The sequence below is a fragment of the Mus caroli genome, chromosome 7, assembly GCF_900094665.2.
Source record: "Mus caroli chromosome 7, CAROLI_EIJ_v1.1, whole genome shotgun sequence".
Lineage (NCBI taxonomy): Eukaryota > Metazoa > Chordata > Mammalia > Rodentia > Muridae > Mus > Mus caroli.
In genome coordinates, this window is record NC_034576.1 from 73,108,026 (window position 1) to 73,129,032 (window position 21,007).

At 41.1% G+C, this 21,007-nt stretch overlaps 1 pseudogene; it reads left to right on the forward strand.

Moving 5' to 3' along the window:
* Positions 1-1,612: 1,612 nt before the first annotated feature.
* Positions 1,613-10,973, forward strand: LOC110297962 (annotated as a pseudogene).
* The last annotated feature ends 10,034 nt before the right edge of the window (positions 10,974-21,007 follow it).

A 21,007-nucleotide genomic window follows, 5' to 3' on the forward strand; every position in this document is an offset into this window, starting at 1 on the left:
TTTCTTTGCTGTGTGAGCCAAGATAAGTAGCAGAACTGTTGCGCGCTTCTCTTCCCCACTTCTAAAACTAACTCGAGAAGATACTGTGTGCCGTATTCGTATCTTCATCATCACTAGGGTGTGGAAAGAATTAGGTAGGGTTAAAAGTTACCATAGTTTGAATATATGAAGTCAATTTCTTTAGGAAATAATGTATGCATTGTAATCCGTTAATAAATTCTAGTATTCGTTTATTTGGTCTCCAGTTAATGGCACATAAAATCTATCTATTTGAATTGCAAAAATCAAGCTGGTTTGAATTAAGGAGGTGTGAAAAAACTCTTGGGTAGAGAAAATACGTAACACTTCCATCAATTAAAAGTAGGTAAAATGTGTTAAAAATAATGGAAAGTTCATGTTGAATTGAACTGGTTTTCTTCATGAGCGTATATTTTTATAAAGCTCTGTGAAACAGATTTGAAACAGTGCCCATTATGGAATCTGTGTTAATTGTTATTATCCCCATAAAGTTCAGATGATTAAGAAAAGTTTGCAATTATGTCAACCAGAAATGTACAGTACCTGCCTTTCCTTCCCTCCCCCCCCCCCACCGCCTCTGTCCCCAGATTTATTTTTGGTACTGAAGACCAGTCTCCACCTTGGCAAATAGAATGTGTGCTAAATTGAAAATTTCCTCCCAGTGCCCTGGAGACTTCAGACAGCAGATTTCTAAAATTGCAGGGTATTTCCACATATCGGACACAACGGTCTTTGTTCCTCTTGCTTTTATCACAAGTGAAGACTGTTTCTGTACTTACCCTCACGCCCGTCACAATCTTAAATATCACTGTGCTAGAAGGCACTGCAATCTTAATTAAAAGAGCAGTCTAATTATTTACCCTGGTTGGTTCACACAAACCTCTACAGTATAATCAGTGGACTCCCTGAAGGGGCTTCATGATATTTCAGAACAGAGTGAGAAAGTTTGGTACGGACTTGAGCTCAGCTAACATGTAATGAAGTCTGACCTACAATTCACCTTTAGGTCACCCGATCAAATAGAACTTATCTGGGCAATGTCTGAAGGTATGCGCTGATATTGACTGAGTGCTAGTGGGTGGCACGCTGACAACATTTTGCAGTTACCTCCCAGAGCCTCAGAGAACCTTCCGCGTGTTTCTGAGGGACAGAGGGAAAGCAGAGGGTGGCCAGACAGGTCATTCCGTTTTTTTGACAGTCTCCAAGACAAGCCCATGAGGCAAGTTTGAGAACAGCTCAGATGGCTGGAGGTGTTTTGTGACGCTCTCTTCCTGCACCTGGCCTGAGCACTAACTGCCATTAGAGGGTGTGCCTGGGGCCAAGTCATCAAGCAAGATGGCCTTCTAGAAGTGAGGCAGAGATATTTCCAGGCTAAATTCAGGGGTCAGTTGTGTCCTTAAAACCTTTGTCCTTGGGCTTCTCTGGCAAAATGATGTAAATGTGCCTTACTGAAGGACACCCAAAGGGTCCTAGGGACTCTTCTGAAAGTATCGTTTTGAAAAGCAGGCCCTAAAATCATTGGCTTAAAGAAAGAAGATGACCTGACTCCACCTTAAAACATACATTGGTGCCAAAGGTCTACTCAGCTCGAATCATGGGCTTGGTGAGCCCGAGAAAGAAGCAAAGAGAGCCCAAGCAACCCTCCTATGGCATAGCAAAAGGGTTTGGGTAGTACGGAACAATAATAGATATAAAATAATAAAAGGCATTAAATAGAGAAAGCTATTACAACTGTACATTTCTTTAGAGGTATTGCGAGGCTTAAGAAGAGAAGGGTAGCTCCCAATGTGTTGCCTAGTCATTTGACATGAGGAGATGTGACAACATATTTTTACTTACATAGATGATTCCACAGCGAGATGGCAACTCATCTAGGTAACAAGGCAAGAAAAGAGATTTGATCTGACCTTCCAGATCTAATTCCATCTGCAGTCTTGGCTGAGTAAAGCCAGGACCCCAGAGTGGAAATTGACTAACTCTGTTTCATAATCCCACAGGCATTGGGAGTCAGGAAGGTCAACTGAGATGCAAAATGAGTGGAGAAGGCATAAATGGAGCCTCCCTTGGGTGGTCTAACAAGGACAAAGACCACATAGGCACCCCACACCCAACCCCGGCTACAGGTAACAAGTAGGACCTAGGCAGCTCATGGCTCTGACTCATAGACATAGGAATGGTAGTGTAGGGCATGAAGTCAAAGATAAAGGCCTTATTAATGTGTTAATGTTCATATTGGAGCATTGGATGGGCTGTTCATAGAAACAACTAGAAAGTATCCTCAAATACATCCTCTTATCTCTGTAGGGAACTAGTCATCTATTTCCACACACCAATATATATATAGCATGTTTTTAACTATTTACCCTTTGCTGGGATTTCAGAGCCAGACACACTCTGGACCCTACAGAGATTATAGTCAAATGAAGTATCCTAGGAGTGACACTCTTGCTGCCTAATACCTGGGAATGTGACCAAAGGGGACACAGACTCTTGAGTGGTTATTTATTTATTTATTTATTTAATATTGAGAGGATAATGTCTCCCGGGACATTAGGTGGGCTTTATGGATTTTGTTTGTGTCTCTTCACGCATCCACAGTTCAATAAGTTACAAGCTACACCCAACACATCCTACATCCCCCCCAGTCTCCATCCCCCTGCATAGAAATTGACTGAAGGCCCCATGAAATCCTGACAAATTGTTTAACCTAACACTTCCCAAGTAGGGTCAAGGTCAAACTCCTTTGTACAGGTAACACGCTGGTCATATTGTTGAACAGTTTTGGAAACTCCCTTTGAACAAAGTCCAAAGCCTCTGCCACACTGGTCTCTTTTACCAAAACATAGCTTTTGAGCTCTGCCTATCATCATTACTTATGCCCACTCTCCCTTTTGAACACATTATAATTACTTTTGCTATCTTTCCAACTTTTTACCCAACTCTGATGTCACCTCCTTCATAAAGCCCATGTGAACCACCCCAGATGAGCAGACTCAGGTTGCTGTTCTCCAACATTTGAAGGCAAATTTTGGCTAGGTCACTCAGAGTTTATTTAATTATCACCCAATGCTTACTTTGTACTATTTTGCTCTCTTTTCGACATTTGTGCTTGTAACATTACTAGTTCCACCTCTAGGGCCATTGTATTAGCTTAGAAACCCTCTGAAGGGACTTTCATATTAAACGGGAATATATTCATTTCTTGTTGTGACAAATAGCTAGCCTGAAACAACTTAGCACAGGTAGGCTTCATTGGATCTAAAGTTTACAGCTTCCAAATCCTTTCTGAAAAAAAAAAAAGTTAGGTTAAGCAAATAACTTTGCAAGACTTCCTGGAGCCCTTAGTGAAATTCAGCCCGAGGAAGGGGTGTCATTAATCATGGTGGGAGAACATGGTGACAAGGGTGTTGGTCACATTGTATCCTCAGTCAGGGAGTGGGGTGAGGCAATAAAATCTCAGAGCTTTCCTCCAATGACTCACTTTTTTCTATGAGGTTCCATGTCTGAAAGGCCTGCAACCATCTAAACCAGGGCCACCAGCCAGGACCAAGTGTTCCAGCTTCTGGGGGATATTTCACATCCAAACCACAGCACAGAATTATGAAAGGGCTCAGGAGATGGGTCCATCCATCAAGCTCTGTTGGCTTTCAAAGAGACTGTCCTTGTCTTTAAAAAGGTAGGAAACCTTTAATCCTAGCACTGGGGAGGCAGAGGCAGCCGGATCTCTGAGTTCGAGGCTAGTCTGGTCTACAGAGTGAGCTCCAGGACAGCCAGGGCTACATAGAGAAACCCTGTCTTGAAAACAAAACAAAACAAAACACCAAAAACCAAAAAAACCCAAAGCCAAAACCAAGCCCTCCCTCCCAAAAAAGGTAGGAAGTATATCAGATGGATCCACTCATCCAGACTGTAATTGTAAAACCAGTCAACAAAGAATTAGTCTGAAGCAACATGACTTCCCTATTCAGAGAGACTGTTAGATTATATGGGAAGAGGTTCCTGCTGTGGCTGTTGTGTGCACCTGGTGTGCATAGCCTGGATGTCTAAAACATGCAATCATAGCTCAAGAGTCTGGGAAGACTCAGCTGTCTAGGAGGTCAGCTCAGTCTTCAATCCATGCAGTTGTTTAAGGTTAGTCGAGAAAAAGAAACTTCAATTCTTCTTATATATTATGTTTTATATATATATATATATATATATATATATATATATCAATTAAGGAAAATGAGTATTAATTCACTAAGCATTTATTGAGTACTTATTATCTGCTGGACAATTACTGACAGATGTATAACAGTAAAAGACAGACAGAATGCTATTTGATGGAGGAGACAGAAAACAGGGAAACCAATTAGCAGATAATAACAGCAGCCTTAATGAAAGAGTTAAATGCTAGTGGACAGTTAAAGCTGGGCATGGGAGAGAAAGGGTGGGAGGGTTGGGGAAGACTCCCCTGTTTGGATGACATTTGAGCAGGGCGTGTAAAGGGAATGTGGTAGCTTTATGGGCTAAGAGTCACCTCATAGGCAAGAGAAGAAAGAATAAAGTGGCCTGAAGCAAGCTAAACAAATGTGCCAAGTATTTTATCTGTAAGGGAATCAGGAGGCCATAGTGGACTCTAAGAGGACTGCATTAGTGTTTGCAAAGGATCATTCTGGGTATGTGGGATGGAGAACGTGTTGAAGATCCCAAGAGAAGGGGATGTTGGTAGAAGGACATGGCTTAGGTCATAGGAGATATAAGATGCTAGTGGCTTGGGTCAGAACAGGGTTTCTTAACATTGCAATATTTGGTGCTGGATAATTCTTAGTGGCAGGGATTTCTCTTAGGCTCCAAATCAGAGGTTCACAATCTGGGGGGTCATGACGCCTTTGGGGGAGGTGTGAAATGACCCTTTCACAGGGTTCACATGTCAGATATCCTGCTTATCAGATATTTACATTAGGATTCATAACAGTAGCAAAATTACAGTTATGATGTAGCAATGACTATATGGTTGGGGGTTATCACAACATGTGGAAACTGTATTAAAGGGCCACAGTATTAGGAAGGTTGAGAATCTCTTCTCTAAGGAATTTATCACCATCCCCAGTGTCTACCAACTAGGGGCCAAGGTCTCCCTTCTAGTCCCTGCTTGAGTTGTGAGAACTCTAGAACAAGTGTTGAACTGTTGCCTTATTGGTAGAGGGCTGGAGGATAGATTTGAACACTGAGAACAAAGAGTCAGTGAGAAGCGCTATAATCAGTCTGACGTGGAAGAAGGAAAGGGACCAGAGGAGAGGCTGGGTTTCCAACAGGACTATCTTTGGGTGGTGCTGGATGAAAGACAGGCTTGTTGGGAAAGATGCCTGGTTAGCTTATGCTACTGGGGGCAGCTCATGAGATCTCTGCAAGAATTGAATGTCCAACTCTGGATACAGGAAAGGAGAGCTGTTTGACAGACACTTGATGGCCCATGACTGGGGCCATCCTCGAGAAGAGTGGTGGGACTGGTTATGAAGGGAGAGAAGAGAGCTGACAGTACAACTGGAACAAATCTAAATAGCTGAAGCCTAAAGTAGGAGCCCTGCCCCCAAGAAGGTCAGAAGACCCACTGAAGGACCTCCACATGATAAAGATGTATAGCTCTGGAATCTGTGACACTAGATTTCCTCGCTTATATTTCCACTGCCTTATACATATGGCTTAGACTCTCTCTCTCTCTCTCTCTCTCTCTCTCTCTCTCTCTCTCTCCTTCTTTGGGTGTATGTATGTGCAGAGCACCATTATGGTGTGCGTACCCATATGTGTGTGAGTACCCACCTTGTATTGTTATTCATTTATTTACTTATGCGTTTATTTACTTTTTGAGACTGAGTCTCTCACTGTTCTGGAATGGGTCTCACTGGTCTTAGTGTCAAGTAAGCTTGGTTGGCTACCCAGTGAACCCCAAGGTTCTGCTTGTCTTCCCTTGCCCCCAATTCCCCCACCCCAGATCTGGAACTAAACTCATGGACACCACGCCCAGCATTTTTATACGTAGGTTCTAAGGACTGAACTCAGGTCCTCACCTGAGCAAAGCAAGCATTTTATTGACCGGGTTGTCTCCTCAGTTGTCACCTCAGCTCGGTAGTAGCCTTTCTAAATAAACACTTTGTTTTGTTAGAAGGATTACCTGAATGCTGTGCTCAAAATCTTTAGCACAGTACCTCGGACTTGAGTAAGTGGTGAATAAAATGGCAACCGCAGGAAAAGATGTGGAGAGACACATCGCTATGGGGACAAATAGAGCTGGGGACAGTTTCGCGATAGCATTTGAAATGTATATAAAGAAAATATCTAATAAAAAAATAAATTAAAAAAAAAGACAGCATTTAACTTGGAGCCCTTGGCGGTGTGAGCAGAGGGAGTCGCAACTCAGCTAGCAAGCTTGAATAGAATCTGCTGTAACTCTACACAGCCCAAAGCTTGCCATGCCCCTGGGTAATGTAATGAAAGGTGTTTTCCTTCTTCTCCAGGACAGGTGCTCAACTGATACAATTTAGGGTCTCAAATTCCAGAGCTTAATTGTTTGCTCTACACACAAGTTAGCCCTGCTCAGAACACCTGTGGACTCAGTTCTTTTGATGCACCAAAGCCTGTCTTTTATTAAGCTCTTTGCAAGCCGTCAAAATAAGACCAAATGTCCATATGCCCCTCCCGCCAACCTCATATCCACATGGGCAAGAAATAAGCCCTCACGGGGGCTGCACAGTTAGTGCTTAAAATAGCCATCAGATCCTGGGCTTTGGAAAATAAGGTTATGCCGTTAATGTAACCAGAGTTCGATATGAAATAAACTGAAATCTTTTATATGTGTAGAAACTTGCCTACACACACATGCACACACACATAAAATTCCCTATTAGTTGTACTTGAGGTTTATCCATGTTGAATCGATAAAAAATGATTTAGATCGGACGGCTTCCAACAGCTGGTTGCGCTTTCAGTCTTCCATAAAGAAGTTAAAATTAATTTTAATATGTTGATGGTGCTTATTGATGATAATATTCATAATAAATATCCATCGGAAAAATCCTCTGGCATATGTATGTGACAGAAAGGTCAGGAGTGTTAATGACGATCACCACACAAAATGCAATTCAGTCAATTACTTTAATTAAATCTAAAACTACTTTATGTCTTCTCATTTATATAGTAAACTGATAGAGGGGGAAAGGGCAGCATCTTTATCTGGCTCCTTTTAGAGTCCAAAGTTGGGGGGGGGGGCGCTCAGACGGTACTGTAAGATTTGTGGCTCTTGTGTTCATTTTGGAATATTTAAAGTAATTATGGGTCTTACAAGTAACATTCTTGCTATAATAAGAGGAAGAAAAGGTGGCGACTTCCTCTTGAATGCATTTTACAGAAAGGGAGCTTTGCCTCTGCAGACACTAATCTTGTATTTAACACATTGGGTGATACTGGCTACAGCCAACATTCCAGAGTAAATGGTAGAAATGTCTATATTTCTTTCATTACAGAGTTGGGGATCAGATGAGAAGGAATGTAGTTATTTGAATTCTTTACAACCTCATAGGCCCAATCGTTTAAAATTCACTTGGTATTTTCCCTTCACAGAATGCTCCTTCATCAATCATGGTGTTCCACGGAACTTTATATTTCTTATTATGTTGTTAAATTTAAAAACTGGAAAACTAGACTTTTTTTTTTAAGGCATCAGACCTGGGGAAATGCCTCAATGGTGAATCCTCACCACCTACACAAAAGTGGGGAAGGTGTCACAGTCATCTGTAATCTCAGCCTCTGGGAAACCAAGGCAGAGGATTACTCAAAACAGGCTGGCTAGCTACACCAACTGGAATCAGTGAGCTCTGGGTTCAGCGAGAGAACCTGTCTCAATAAATAAGGTGGAGAGCAATCAATTTAGCAATTCTATTTCAACTGCAGGCTTCCACACACATGCACCCATACATGCACCCCCGACATATATATCACATTTGTATACACATGTAAACAAATACAAAGGACTCAGTCAACTAATACAAAAATTCACTTGATTTTCAACAGTTACTTAGTACTTACAACTTAGCACTACAATCATATAATACCAAGTTTTCTCTGGACCCTCATAGGGATTTTATTCTAGACCAAAGGAACTGATCAATAAACACACACAAAGCAAACTGAATGTTATCAGATTGTAAAGCCTTTGAGGTAGGGGCAGCAAGATAATGACTGAAAATCCCCTGTGTTTTCCAGACTGTCCTGGGTTTAGATAGAAAAACACTACATCTTAGAATCCCCCAGTCCTAGATAAACATGTACCTTTGTGGACCATTGCCATTTAAGTATATCTTTAACTGGGTTATTAAATATCCAAAATGTTGCAGGCATTTTGCATAAAACCCTTTGGAGCATCATCATGGCACTACCAGCAGAAGCTTCTAGTCTGACCTCATGTAATGGGGTAGAGGCAAAATTCATTTGCACTAAAAGTATTATGTAAAATTGTCTTTACTTTGTGTGAATAAAGTATATCTGAAACATAAATGAATTCCATGCTTACAGCTGGGTCCCAACCAAAGCTATCCCACTGTGTATGTGCCAATTTTATGAAAAGGAAGCAAACCGTAAATCTGAAACATTACTGGTCCCAGGCATGTGGTCAGGTGATACTCAATCTGCAATGGGAAAGAGAATGACTAGTGGAGAGTTTCTTTGGGGGTGTGAAAGAATGCCTCTTTAAGAAGGTCATATTTGAGATGAGGTGAAAGCACACAGAGGCTCTGCCTGTGCATAAACACAGAAATGGCAAAGCAAGCAGTGTCCTCTTCCAACATATTCCCCCAAAGGGGTCCATGCTTTAAGAAGAAAACATGTGACATGTTTTCTACCAGCCAGAAAAAATGTAATTTTTGTATCTCCTTTTATAACTTTTAGTGGTAAGCATTATTATTTCTATTTTGCACATCAGATACCTGTCTTCAGGAGTTCAAAGCCTACACTGCCAGAAGAAGCTAGCTAAAACAACTTCTGGAAGAAGAGAATCACTCACTCATAGTCAAACTACTCAAAGACAAGGAAAAGAAGGAATGTTGGAAGCAGCAAGGGGACCACACCTTCCTCAGTGGTATCAACAGCTGTCTTCCTACCAGAAGCACAGAGACCAGAAGGGCAACTCTTCCCACAATGGATGGGAAGACGGAAAGACAATGTAGAAAGAATTCCTACCCAGAAAAAAAATATCCTCCAAAATTAGACAAGAAATAAAGTCAAAGCCAATGAAGAAGGAGGGAGAAGGAGAGAAGAAAAGAAAAAGAACTATTATGGCAATAGGCTTTCTCCAAAAGAAGTTTTAAAGTAAGTTCTTCATGTAGAGATAAAAGGATAACAGAAAGTAACTTAGAAATGGGTAAATGAAGCTATTCAGGTAAGTATGAAAATGAGGATTAGTGACTCTTCACAAATCTTTTATTTATAAGCCAACTTCATAAACAAGAATTAATCAACTAGCATATGTGTATAAATATATAGGTTATGACTATAATTGCACAAAGACAGTGGAGGATATGGAGGCACATTGCAGTAATATTGTTATATATGATTACAACCAAGTTGGTATTAGTATAAACTACATTATTATAGATTATTATTTATAATACTTAGGGTCACCACTAGGAAAATAACTAAAGCCAATGATGAGATTACTAAAATATCATGTTATAAAGTATCTCTCACAAAAGGGGCAGAAATTAGGGAAAAATGAAATTAATATAAAATACATAGACTAAGACATATAGCAGAAATGACAGATGGAAGCGTGAACTTATAAATAGTCACTATACATGTGATAACCATTCCAGTTAAGATGCAGAGATCATCAAAGGTATTAAAAAGGTAGTTCAGGCTCTCTGCTCCTCCTAATTTCAGAGGCAGCTGCATCTTCTCAGGCAGTGCCAGCCTCATGCCTTAGACACACTGGTAAAGGTTAGAGTAAACAGAATTGGCTGTATTAGGCACCTGGTTACCAGGGCTGCCTACTCATCTGGCAGTGTGGCTATTGTTACCATGCATAACCCCTTCATGGACCTCAGCTACATGGTCTACATGTTCCAGTATGACTCCACCCATGGCAAGTTTAACATCACAGGCAAGGCTAAGAATGGAAAGCTTATCATCAATGGGAATGCCATTACTATTGTCCAGGAGCAATATCCTGCTAACAGTAATTGGGGTAATGCTGGGGATGAGTATATTATAGAATTGACTGGCGTCTTCACCACCATGAAGAAGGTTGGGGCCCACTTGAAAGGTGAGGTCAACAAAGCCATCATCTCTGCCCCTTCTGCCGATGCTCCAAAGTTTTGTGATGGGAGTGAACCTCGAGAAGTATGACAACTCACTTAGATTGTCAGCAATGCTTCCTGGATCACCAACTGTTTAGCCCCCATAGCCAAGTCATCTATGACAACTTTGGCTTTGTGGAAGGACTCATGACCAACAGTCTATGCTATAGCTCTACTCAGAACACTGTGGAAGATCCCTACAGAAATCTGTAGTATTATGGTCATGGGGCTGTCCAGAATACCATCCTTGCATCCACTGGTGCTACCAAGACGGTAGGCAAGGTCATGCCAGAGCTGAACAGGAAGCTCATTGGCATGTCCTTCCATGTTCCTAACCCTAATATGTCTGCTGTGAATCTTACATGCTGCCTGGAGAAAGCTGCAAAGTCTGATAACATCAAGAAGATAGTGAATCAGGCATCAGAGGATCTATTAAAGGGCATCCTGGGCTACACCGAGGATAAGGTTATCTCCTGTGACTTTAACAGTGACACTCATTCCTCCACCTTTGATGCTGGGGCTGGCATTGTTCTCAATGACAACTTTGTAAAGCTCATTTCCTGATATGACAATGAATATGGCTACAGCAACAGGGTGGTGGACCTCATGGCCTACATGGTCTCCTAGGAGTAAGAAGCCCAGGAGTACCCACCCAGCAAGGACACAAGAGGAAGAGAGAGGTCCTCAGATGCTGAGGGTTCTGAGTCCAAACTAAGCCCCTAGTACTGAGCATCTTGTTCACAGCTTCCATCCCAGACTTCCAGGATTATGGAAGGGGCCTAGGAAGTCCTACTCTCTCTTGAGTACCATTAATAATGTTCACTGTACCCACAAAAACATGAAAAAGTTAACTTAAAGAAAGATATGTGGTTGAGGAACGCTGTGATTGGAAAGTATAGTAAATTTAAAAAGTTAAATTGTCAAAACTTTCAAAATAAACTAAAGAAAAATCCAAAAAGAAAAAATATTGTGGGGTTGGTGATCTAGCTTCAAGGTAAACACTTGTCTAACAAATATAAGATCCTGGGTTTAGTGCCCAGTTTCAGGAAATAAAAATCATGTCTTTTCCATAACAGACAAACTTTACATTCAAGGAAACACCAGATCAAAGTTAGAAATATAGACAAATTTACCAGGCAAATAATAACTGAAAGTCAGTGAGAGTGGAACTATAATTCAGAGGATATAGATATCAAGACAATAATTGTTACCAAAGAAGAGGATGGAAGTTTTATAATGATGAAAAAAATCAACCAAGAAGACATCATAATTATAAAGTTCACTGTACCCACAAAAACATGAAAAAGTTAACTCAAAGAAAGATATGTGAGGAGATACATATCAAGACTGGAAAGGAAAACTAACATTATGTCCATTTAAAGATGATACTATCTCATTCACAGAAAAACTTGAGGAATCAATGCAAATTTTCTTAGAGATAATAGATGAGTTATCAAGGTTGAAGAATACATGATCAATATACAAAGATTATTTTATTTTGACACATTAGCAATAAGCCATGGGGAAATACAATTAAGAAGACAATTCAGTCTACTGACGTCAAAAATAGTAAAATGCTTTAGAAGAAGTTCAAGAAAACATGCACCATTCGGACCCCGAACCCCACCAAACTCATAGACGCAAGCTGCAGCTCCAGTTAGCTGCAAAGGCATCCTGAGTTCCTGAACTGGAAGACAACATGCATCTGCAGAGTCAATGCAAATCTTTTCCCAATTCCTGTTGACTTTTTCTTGCAGTCATAGGCTGATCCTAAAAATGTAATGGCAATCTAAGGGATCCAGTGTAGGAGAAAGAGAACAATCCTGAAAACAAGCAAAATTTGAAATTAACTGTACAGTTAGAGCACTCAAGAAGGTTTGGTTCTGCAAAAAGGGAAATATTTGGATCAATGGCATTGAACCGAGCATCCAGAAATAAACCCTTTTCTAGTCAACTGATTTTGAACAAGTGTGCCAAAACAAGTTGGTGCAAAAACAAACAAACAAACAAACAACAAACAAACACAATCTTCTCAAAACACAATACTGGGTGACAAAGCATCTATTTCCAAAGATTAAATTAGACCACATGTCCCGTGTCATGCTCAAAAGTAGCCTCAAGATGGATCACGGAATTAAAATGTGAAGCGAAAACAGAATTTAACAACTGTTTTCTAAATATGATATCAAACCAAAGGCAACGAAAAAACATAATGTAAATCTGACTTTATCAAAGTTAATAAGAAACTTTTGTGCTTCAAAACACCATCAAGAAAGTAAAAACAAGATTCACAGGGCAGAAAAGTCTTTTCAAGTCATATATATGATGAGGAACTTGCAGGCAGAGTATAAAATGTCTCCCTAAATTGAACAACAAGAAGATAAATATTTTATTAAAAAAATGGGCCAATCTCTAGAACCCATGTAAAAAGTCAGGAGTGGTGGCAGGTATTCAGTGCTTGGGGTGCTCGGATAGGCAGACTCTGGGGCTCACTAGGCAGCCAATCTAGCCTAACTGACAAGCTCTGGACCCATGAGAGACCCTGCATCAACAAAACAAATAAAACAAACAAACAAAGAACAAAACAAAACAGCAACAACAGAGGAAAAGACAAAAGCCAAGGTGGACGGTGCCTGGGTAACATATGGCAGCAACCTGTTGTTGACATATGGGCATATGCTCTTACATATATGTACCCCTCCCCCTCACACACAGGGGCCTTGTGTACTAGGATTTGAGTAGATCCTTTTCTCTGAAGAAAGTGTACAAATTACCAATAAGTACATAAAAAGATGCTCAGTATCTGTAGTTCTTAAGACACTGCAAGTAAAAACCACAATGACATTCCACTGTACTTGTTCACTAAGATGGTGAAAGAAGACAGACAGATGATAACAAGACTTAACGAGGAGAGAAAGTGACGCCCCTTACACTGTGGATGGGAGTAAGAAATACTGCAGTCCCTTTGGGAGATAGCATGTCAGTTTTTCAAAATGTAAACCACAGAGTTTTCATAGGATGTGGTGATTTCACACTTAGGCATGGACCCTGGAGAACTGAAAACCTATGTATGCAATAAGAGCTTCAAGAATCTTGTTACCCACATTATTTAAGATGCCAAAAGTGGAAGCCACTCCAACACTGACCAACTGGTAATCACATAAAACATGAGACATCCATGCACTAGATCATATTGGATCATAAAGAGAAATGAGGTACTTGTATGATATAGAGATAAACTTTGAAAACATTATCCACTTAGCGAGAGAAGCTAGACACTTAAGAGGATATAGTATACATCTCTGTGTATATGAAATATGAAGAACGGGCAAATCCATACAGATAGAAAGTAGGGTACTAGTTGTTGTGAATCAGAGGAGAAGAGACTAGAGTGACTACTAGTGGACATAAATTCTGGGATTCGAGGCACAGCACCCTGCTCTAAGTGGTTAATTTCTCTAAGACATGATAATTGGCCCAGTTCAAAATTCTCTGCTAATACCCCATTTCCTCCTGTTCTTTCTAGGTGGCTAGAAAACTTTGTCACTGGAATGTATTTCCCAGCATCCCTTGCAGGTAGGTGTGGCCATCTGTCTTCAGTCTATAATAACTTAAAAGGAAATTGCTGGCTCTTTACCTCTTCCTCCCATTTTAGGTTGTCTGAAGCACACACATGGGGTACTGAGCTACCTCTGACTAGGCTGTGAAGAACAACAGACCAGAGGCTTGCTGCAGTGTCAAGTGGAGGGCAGAGCCTTCCTAGTCTCTCTGATGCCAAGGAAAAATAAACTCTCCAGGATCTGTTAGCCATTGACACTTGAAAGTAGTCCAACCAATCTAATTTGTAAGATGACATCTTTGGTGTTGTGGTCTTTAAAAAATAGATGCAGTCTCTTTCTTTCTTTGGGTATGTGCTCAGATTATTTCAGAGGAGCCGCTAAGCACAGACCTTTCCTTCTGGGACTTGAAAGTATGGCAGAGAAGTTTGTTAACAGCAGAAAATGGAGTAAAGAATGAGAACAGAGACCTTTGTGGTGTGTGTGTGGAGCTGCGTGCGATTCTCATAGAGCACACGGAGGCAAGCCTAGGGGAAGTGGTGGTTCTCTGATCTACAACTCACAGGGAAGAGCCTCCGTAGACAGGAGACCCAGGGCCAGACAGGCAGGAGAGAGGAGTCAAGTAGCCAGGAGCCTAGGTGGGATGCAGAAGTTTGGGTTGAAGCACAGGACAGATGTCCAAGCTAGAAGCCTGCACTTGGAAATCATGGAAGAGATGGTCACTGAAATTCTGGTGTGTTCTACAGCCATAATTAGCTTTCTCACACCAACTCTCTGTGTAAGCTTCGACATTCTCTCTTTAAATCATCATTTAGTTTTTGAAATCAAACAATTTGAAATCAGTTTTAATGTTAATATTTCTACAAGTAAGAAAACCAGTGGTAATAATTTCATTTCATTTTGTGTGTGTGTGTGTGTGTGTGTGTATGTGTGTGTGTGTGTGTGTGTGTGTGTGTGTGTGTGCGTGCAGGCATATGTCTGTTCATGTGTGTGCAGGTACACATATGTGCAGATGCGTGTCCACGTGAATGTGTATGTAGGCCTGACGTTTTGTTCTTCAGGGGATGTCCACCCTGCTTTTTGAGACAGTCTTTCACTGTGGCCTACCGGTAAGAAAACAACACAGCCCTGAACAGCACAAAAGGAAGTCAGGGCCCAGAATCAAACATAATAATGTACAAACTCCAATGAGAAGTTATGTCATCTTTACCTACTGCAAACGGTCCTTCTGGCTAGCTGATAATGACTTAGTTGAATGCTATGCCTTTCCTCCAATAATATTTACTTAGAATTATGAGTGCCAGTTTGGCACACAGGCACACTTACCTTTCTTGTTGCAAACTGGTTATTTTCAAAAGCTTTTCTAAAAATTTTAGGATGATATTAGCATTATAGAAAAATGCAAAATGCTACTGAAAATTTCGACTTCCTTACAGCTTGCCTCAAAACTAGTCTTTTATGATATCATAGTACTAAGAAAATAAATACAATTAAGAACAGTACTATTAATTAAGCTCTCTTCTCCCTTTTTGTCTTCTCATTCCCCCCCCTTCTTCATATCTTCCCTTTGCTATTTTAAGATTTAGTCCACCATCTAGAATCGTCTGTAGTCTTTAACGTTTAATATACTTCTTTGTCAGGGTTGGCAAACATGAGGAAAGCTGGAAGACTATGGAGTGACCATCTGTGGCCAGGTGGGTGATTAATGAAACCCTAGGTTTGTCAAGGAGCTGAATGTAGGAAGCTAACCTTAAAGGGCCCTGAAAATCATGAAGAAATGCACCCTACATAAGAAGATTATTTATTTAATTATCAGCCCTGAAAACACTCCTGAGCACCGGCCATCCTGTTAACGCAGTGTCCAGGACTGAAGTGTAACAAGCCTCTGTTCAACTTTGGCTTGCTGGCAGCTCCAGCCCCATAAGTCTCATCACTGAACCCTAACATTCTACCTCCCATTAGAACTCCCCAGTGAGGATCCCATCACAGACAGGAAAGAGTTAATGTGGTGAGGATGCTTCACTCCCTCCCTCCCTCCCTCCCTGGGAGCCCTGCACCAGCTTTGTCCAGCCTGGCATGCATTTAGGTTCCTAGTATGTATTTTCTTTTCCCCCTCTGTTTATATCTCTGTTTTCTGTAAAATACCCTAAACTTTAGCCCATGTCTTCCAAGATCTTTGACAGTGTTATAAATTTCATGGAGAAGATGGAGCCTTCTGGGGCAATTAACTCCAAAAGTGGCACAAAGCAAGAGCCGGAGAGATAGTGGCCTGTGGTACTTAGCGCTGAGCTCTGAAATTGAGATAAGCCCTATCCACCCCGGGTTGTGTTTAATGTTCACTGCCGCTTCCACACCACTGCTACAACCTCTCGGTCACCGTGCTAACACTCCCCAATATCTATTACAATTAGTTTTTGATTAAGAGGCCTAACATGGCTTTTGAAGCTTTTTATGTTGTGTCAAATGGCCGGTGATGGAGTGAGCCGTGCAGACACCTCCCAGTAACAAAGTGTATTGTAAAAGGTTTCAAGTGAACTATTTTATCATCCTAATGGAAACCAGATGACTTGGACTCTCCCCTTAATTTCAACTATTTACTGAAGAGTCCTTGTTTTGAATTACTGAAAGATTTATTCTGAAATGACGACCTCATGCATTAAGAATCGCTAATAACAGCCATTGGAAATTTGGGAAAGCTTTTAAAGATAGCCCAAGAGGTTTTTCACAGCGGGTTTATCCTCGTTTATTTTGTCCTAAGGTTTTTAAGAGAGCACATGCCTTTGCCCTTTTCTGGCATTTAATTATTATTCTAATTATTGTTTATGAGGATTTTCTTTGTCTAACCCCCTGCTTTTCCTGCCAGGGTTTCAGTCCATACTCTTGGTCTCTTACCTAAGAGAAAGGTCATGGATGCTTTGTAAAGAAAGAGAAACTTTGCTTAGTTTCTTAAGATATAATCCCATGTGCACTGAAAATGCATGCATGTTTTATAAAGGTTCAGATGAAGCAGAGAAAGATGACCAAACAAATTCTGTGGCTCTGGAAATGGCTCTGCAAGTTGGGTGCTTGTCATGCAAGCATAAAGATCCAAGTTCAGTCCCCTAGAATCTCCAAGAATAAAAAATGGGTGCTATGGTGCATGGCTGTAATCAAAGCACTGGAAAGAGAGACACTATATCCCTTGGGCTTGCTGGCCCATCTGGCTTTAGCTAAATTGGTGTGCTCTAGACTGTGTGAAAGACTTGTCTCTTTCAATTAGCTAGAAAGTGACTGAGAAAGACACATGACTTCTGGCCTCTACACACATTGCGTATACATGTACAAACACATACAGACACATATTTGTGAACCATAAGAGACATTTGTAAATAGAACGAAGATTATTTGTAAATGGGAAATAACAAACTTGTGAAGTAGATTTGAGCTGCTTAAATTTTTTTAAAAAATAATTTCAGTGGGGGAAATAATTGTGTACACTCAGGGTTACAGTGTAGTGATTCTGTCTATCTAGCAAATGTTCTCTAATCATTCGATCACTGCATCAACACCCTGAGTACTTGCAAATTATTTGTGTAAGAATACTCAAAATCCTTTCTGTGAGCTATTCTCAGTTACACAATGAGTTGTTGTTCACCACAGTGATAAAGCTTGCATGTTCATTATTGCCCCCTCTCAAGCCCATGTGTTAAAGCTTTGGTCTCCAGGATGGTGCTGTTTGTTAGGAGGTAGGGATGAATGGGAGTTCCGTAGGCCTTTGGGGGCATGCCATTGAAGGGTCTGTAGGGCTATGGCCACTTATTCTTTAATCTTCTAGCCATGAGGTTTGCTCTGCCATGTTCTCCTCGTTATGGCCATCTGGCTTTCCCACTGGACACCTTAAAACAGTGATTCTGCCTGTACATGGGGAAGGGCTTCCAAAAATGTCATCCAAACATTCAAAAGATGCTACCCTTGTTTAGAAGTCTGTTATCTTGGGCATCGCATTCTAGTGATGGAAAGTTGACTAAAGCTATTATCCCATTGAGCTACAGGAGACCAGAAGCCATTTCTCCTCCTCAGGTGCACCCTTGTAGACACTAAGCAACCTCTGTACATCTCCCTCCTTTCCCTACTTCCCAGACTGTGGGGTCCATGTACTACTCTCCAGTTCCCTGAGATGCTACATGGCTGACATGTTATAGCTTCTGTCTTCTGGTGCCTGCTTATTCCACTGAGTGTAATGCTCTCTAGAGTATCCATGCTGCCATAAATGACCTCAGGGTCTCATGTTTTTATGGCTTGAATAGTGTGTGTGTGTGTGTGTGTGTGTGTGTGTGTGTGTGTGTGAGAGAGAGAGAGAGAGAGAGAGAGAGAGAGAGAGACTCCTCTATAGAATAGCACATATTAATATATAGTAATATTACTTTATCCAACCATCTGCTGATGAACACCTCTGTCAAGACCTTATCAAGTCTCTCTTGAGTATTGAGGCATTTCCACAGCCTGCCATTTTCTCACATACATTTTGTTACTCTCTTTCTCTGGCTTTGACAGTGTCCTTTTCCTTGAACCTCAGCCTCCTCATCTATAGTCTAGAGGTTAGACTAAAATCACAGTCATTGATTCAGTGAAGGCAGAGATGCCGGAGACATTCTGCTGCAGGAGTGTGGGTCTTGATATAGGAAGGCAGTTTGGGATTCTGGGTAAGAATGCTGGCTCTTCCTGGGATGAACTGTGTATCCTTTGTATGATAGCCAATTCAGTAAGAATGGATTCTTTCCATGGACAGGAAGGTCAATATGAGTTACTTAGTAGGCTTATAGGACATCTCCTAGTAAAATAAATAAAACTAGTTATCTAGAAAGCAGAGCAAAAGCAGCCCGTTAGTAGGCTCATTTTTTTTCTTCCTTTCATTTCCTGTCCTGTCCTGTTTTTGTTTTTTTTGAGAAAGCATTTCAGTATGTAGTCCTGGTTTACCTGGAACTCTGTAGACCAGGCTAGCCTCAAACTCGAAGAGATCTGCCTGCCTCTGTGTCCTGAATTCGGGGACTAAAGGGGTGCTTCACTACTCCTAGCCTGCCCTGTTCAGTATGTCTAGTATTTGAGTGCACGAGGACACTATGATGCTTTCCAGGCCATTGTTATAAACATTCAGTGAATGTTGGCTCTGCAGTGCATAATGTTAGAAGTTTGCAAATCTTGAGACTAGAGGCAGAGTGCTGCCTCTGTACCAAGTAAGTGAAAGACTGTGGGCAAAGACTTATGAATTCTGTCACAACAACAGATAACGGACTAGTGCAGCGTGTGATCTAATAATGTAAACAGTACCTCCTACCTTCACAAAGGAAGCAAGCCACCTGGGGAATCACAAAGGAGTGTTCTTGTAACCCAGTGGAGAAGACTTAGCTGGGGTCATCTGGAAGAAGAAGCATGCAGAGATAGCTAAACTTTAGAGATGCCCAAGCCCCAAACGAGGAAGATGGAGAGAAGACTCTGTGAGGCCAGATAAGATAACCCATCGTATTGGGCCGAGGGTTCCTGATGAGAAGAATTCACAATGTAGGCTAGAGATGGAATAGAGAGGGACCAGACTATAAAGCCATTAGACGCTTGTAGAACCTCCAATGGCAGGTTCAGAAGCAGCTACCCCAGTTTTATTCCACTTGCCAGCAGGAAGCAAGTTTGTGTCTTACTTCATGCTCCTTCCTTTGAAACACATCTCCTTTGCGCTGCCTTTGGCTTGCTTGGTTTTATAGTCTACCTTAGCAGATGGATGGTTAGTGGCTGTTATTAGTATAACCAAGCTTAAATAATTTGATTTTCAGGTTGGGTACTTAACAATTTCTCCTGTGGGCTTGATAGTCAAACTATGCATTTATTGGAAAAAAAAGTGGTTTCTTCACATTTTATGTGAAAGCAGTGCTGGCCATTCATCTGCAAGCCACATATTAAAAATATCAGAGTGGAAATTTTACTCACATGGTTCTGAGTAGTGCTTTTAGTACTTGGCTGATACTCTGTTTCCTTATTACATGTATTGACTTATACATATATAGTCATATATATATGTATGTATATATACATATATATTATAAGTCATATCTGTGCTCTTAGAGACTACTATAGTCACACATTAGAAATACGAATAAAAAAGATGAGAACTCTGGACTGGGGTGCTTATGTCTGTCACTCCAGCATGTTAGATTAAGACAGGAAGATTGACATGAGTTTCAGGTAATCCTAGGCTATATAAGGGGACTGTGTCTCAGAAATGGAAAGTGGGCCAGGAGGGGCAGAGGGGATGAGGAGAAGGAGTGGAGGGGAGCAGAAGGGAGGAAGAAAGAACTCTATAATCATTTTGAAAGATCCCTCCTCCCTGCTTTTTCTTGGCCAAGTTTTGAGAACTTTATTTATTTATGCATTCATTCATTCATTTTTTTCAAAGTGAACAGATTTCAATTAGCCTTATATCTTATAGGTGCTGTCTAGTGTTTAGTTTTTAGCAGGGTTTCCATGAAGTCAGAACATTTAAAAGTCTAGAGATTTCAAAGACTTTGGGTTTCTCTAAACAGTTCCACAGGTCTCAAGCCTTTGATCCCAGTGACTCTGTGGGGATGCAGGTACCTCTGTTCCCAGGTTCCTTTACACCCGTAGGAGACATGCCCCAGCTACCTGCTTTCCTGCCCTCTCAGGCTTTGCCTTCTGGGCCACAGTTCTGAACTTACCTTCCCTCCCCAAAGAACCTGGAGTGAGCCAGGGATGGTGGTGTATGCATGTATCTCAGTATCAGAGAGTCATAGAGGGTAGGGCCAAGAGTTGAAGGCCATCCTTGCCTACATAGTGAGTTCAAGGCCCGCTTGGGCTATAATGAGAGCAGGGGACTAGAGACACTAACTAGTTTTAGAAGTTACACTTAACTTAGAAATTTACATATGAGACACACGGTATAAAATACTGTGAGAAAGCTTATGTTTCTAGAATCTCAGAGTTTATAGGGTAATGATGAAGATCCGAGTGACTTTTACACGTCACAATAAAAGGAAAACAGGGGGGCTTAAATGTTAGACTAAGCACTGTTCTCTGAACATCTTTTCACTGTCTTCTCTACCAACCTACTTTCCTTTT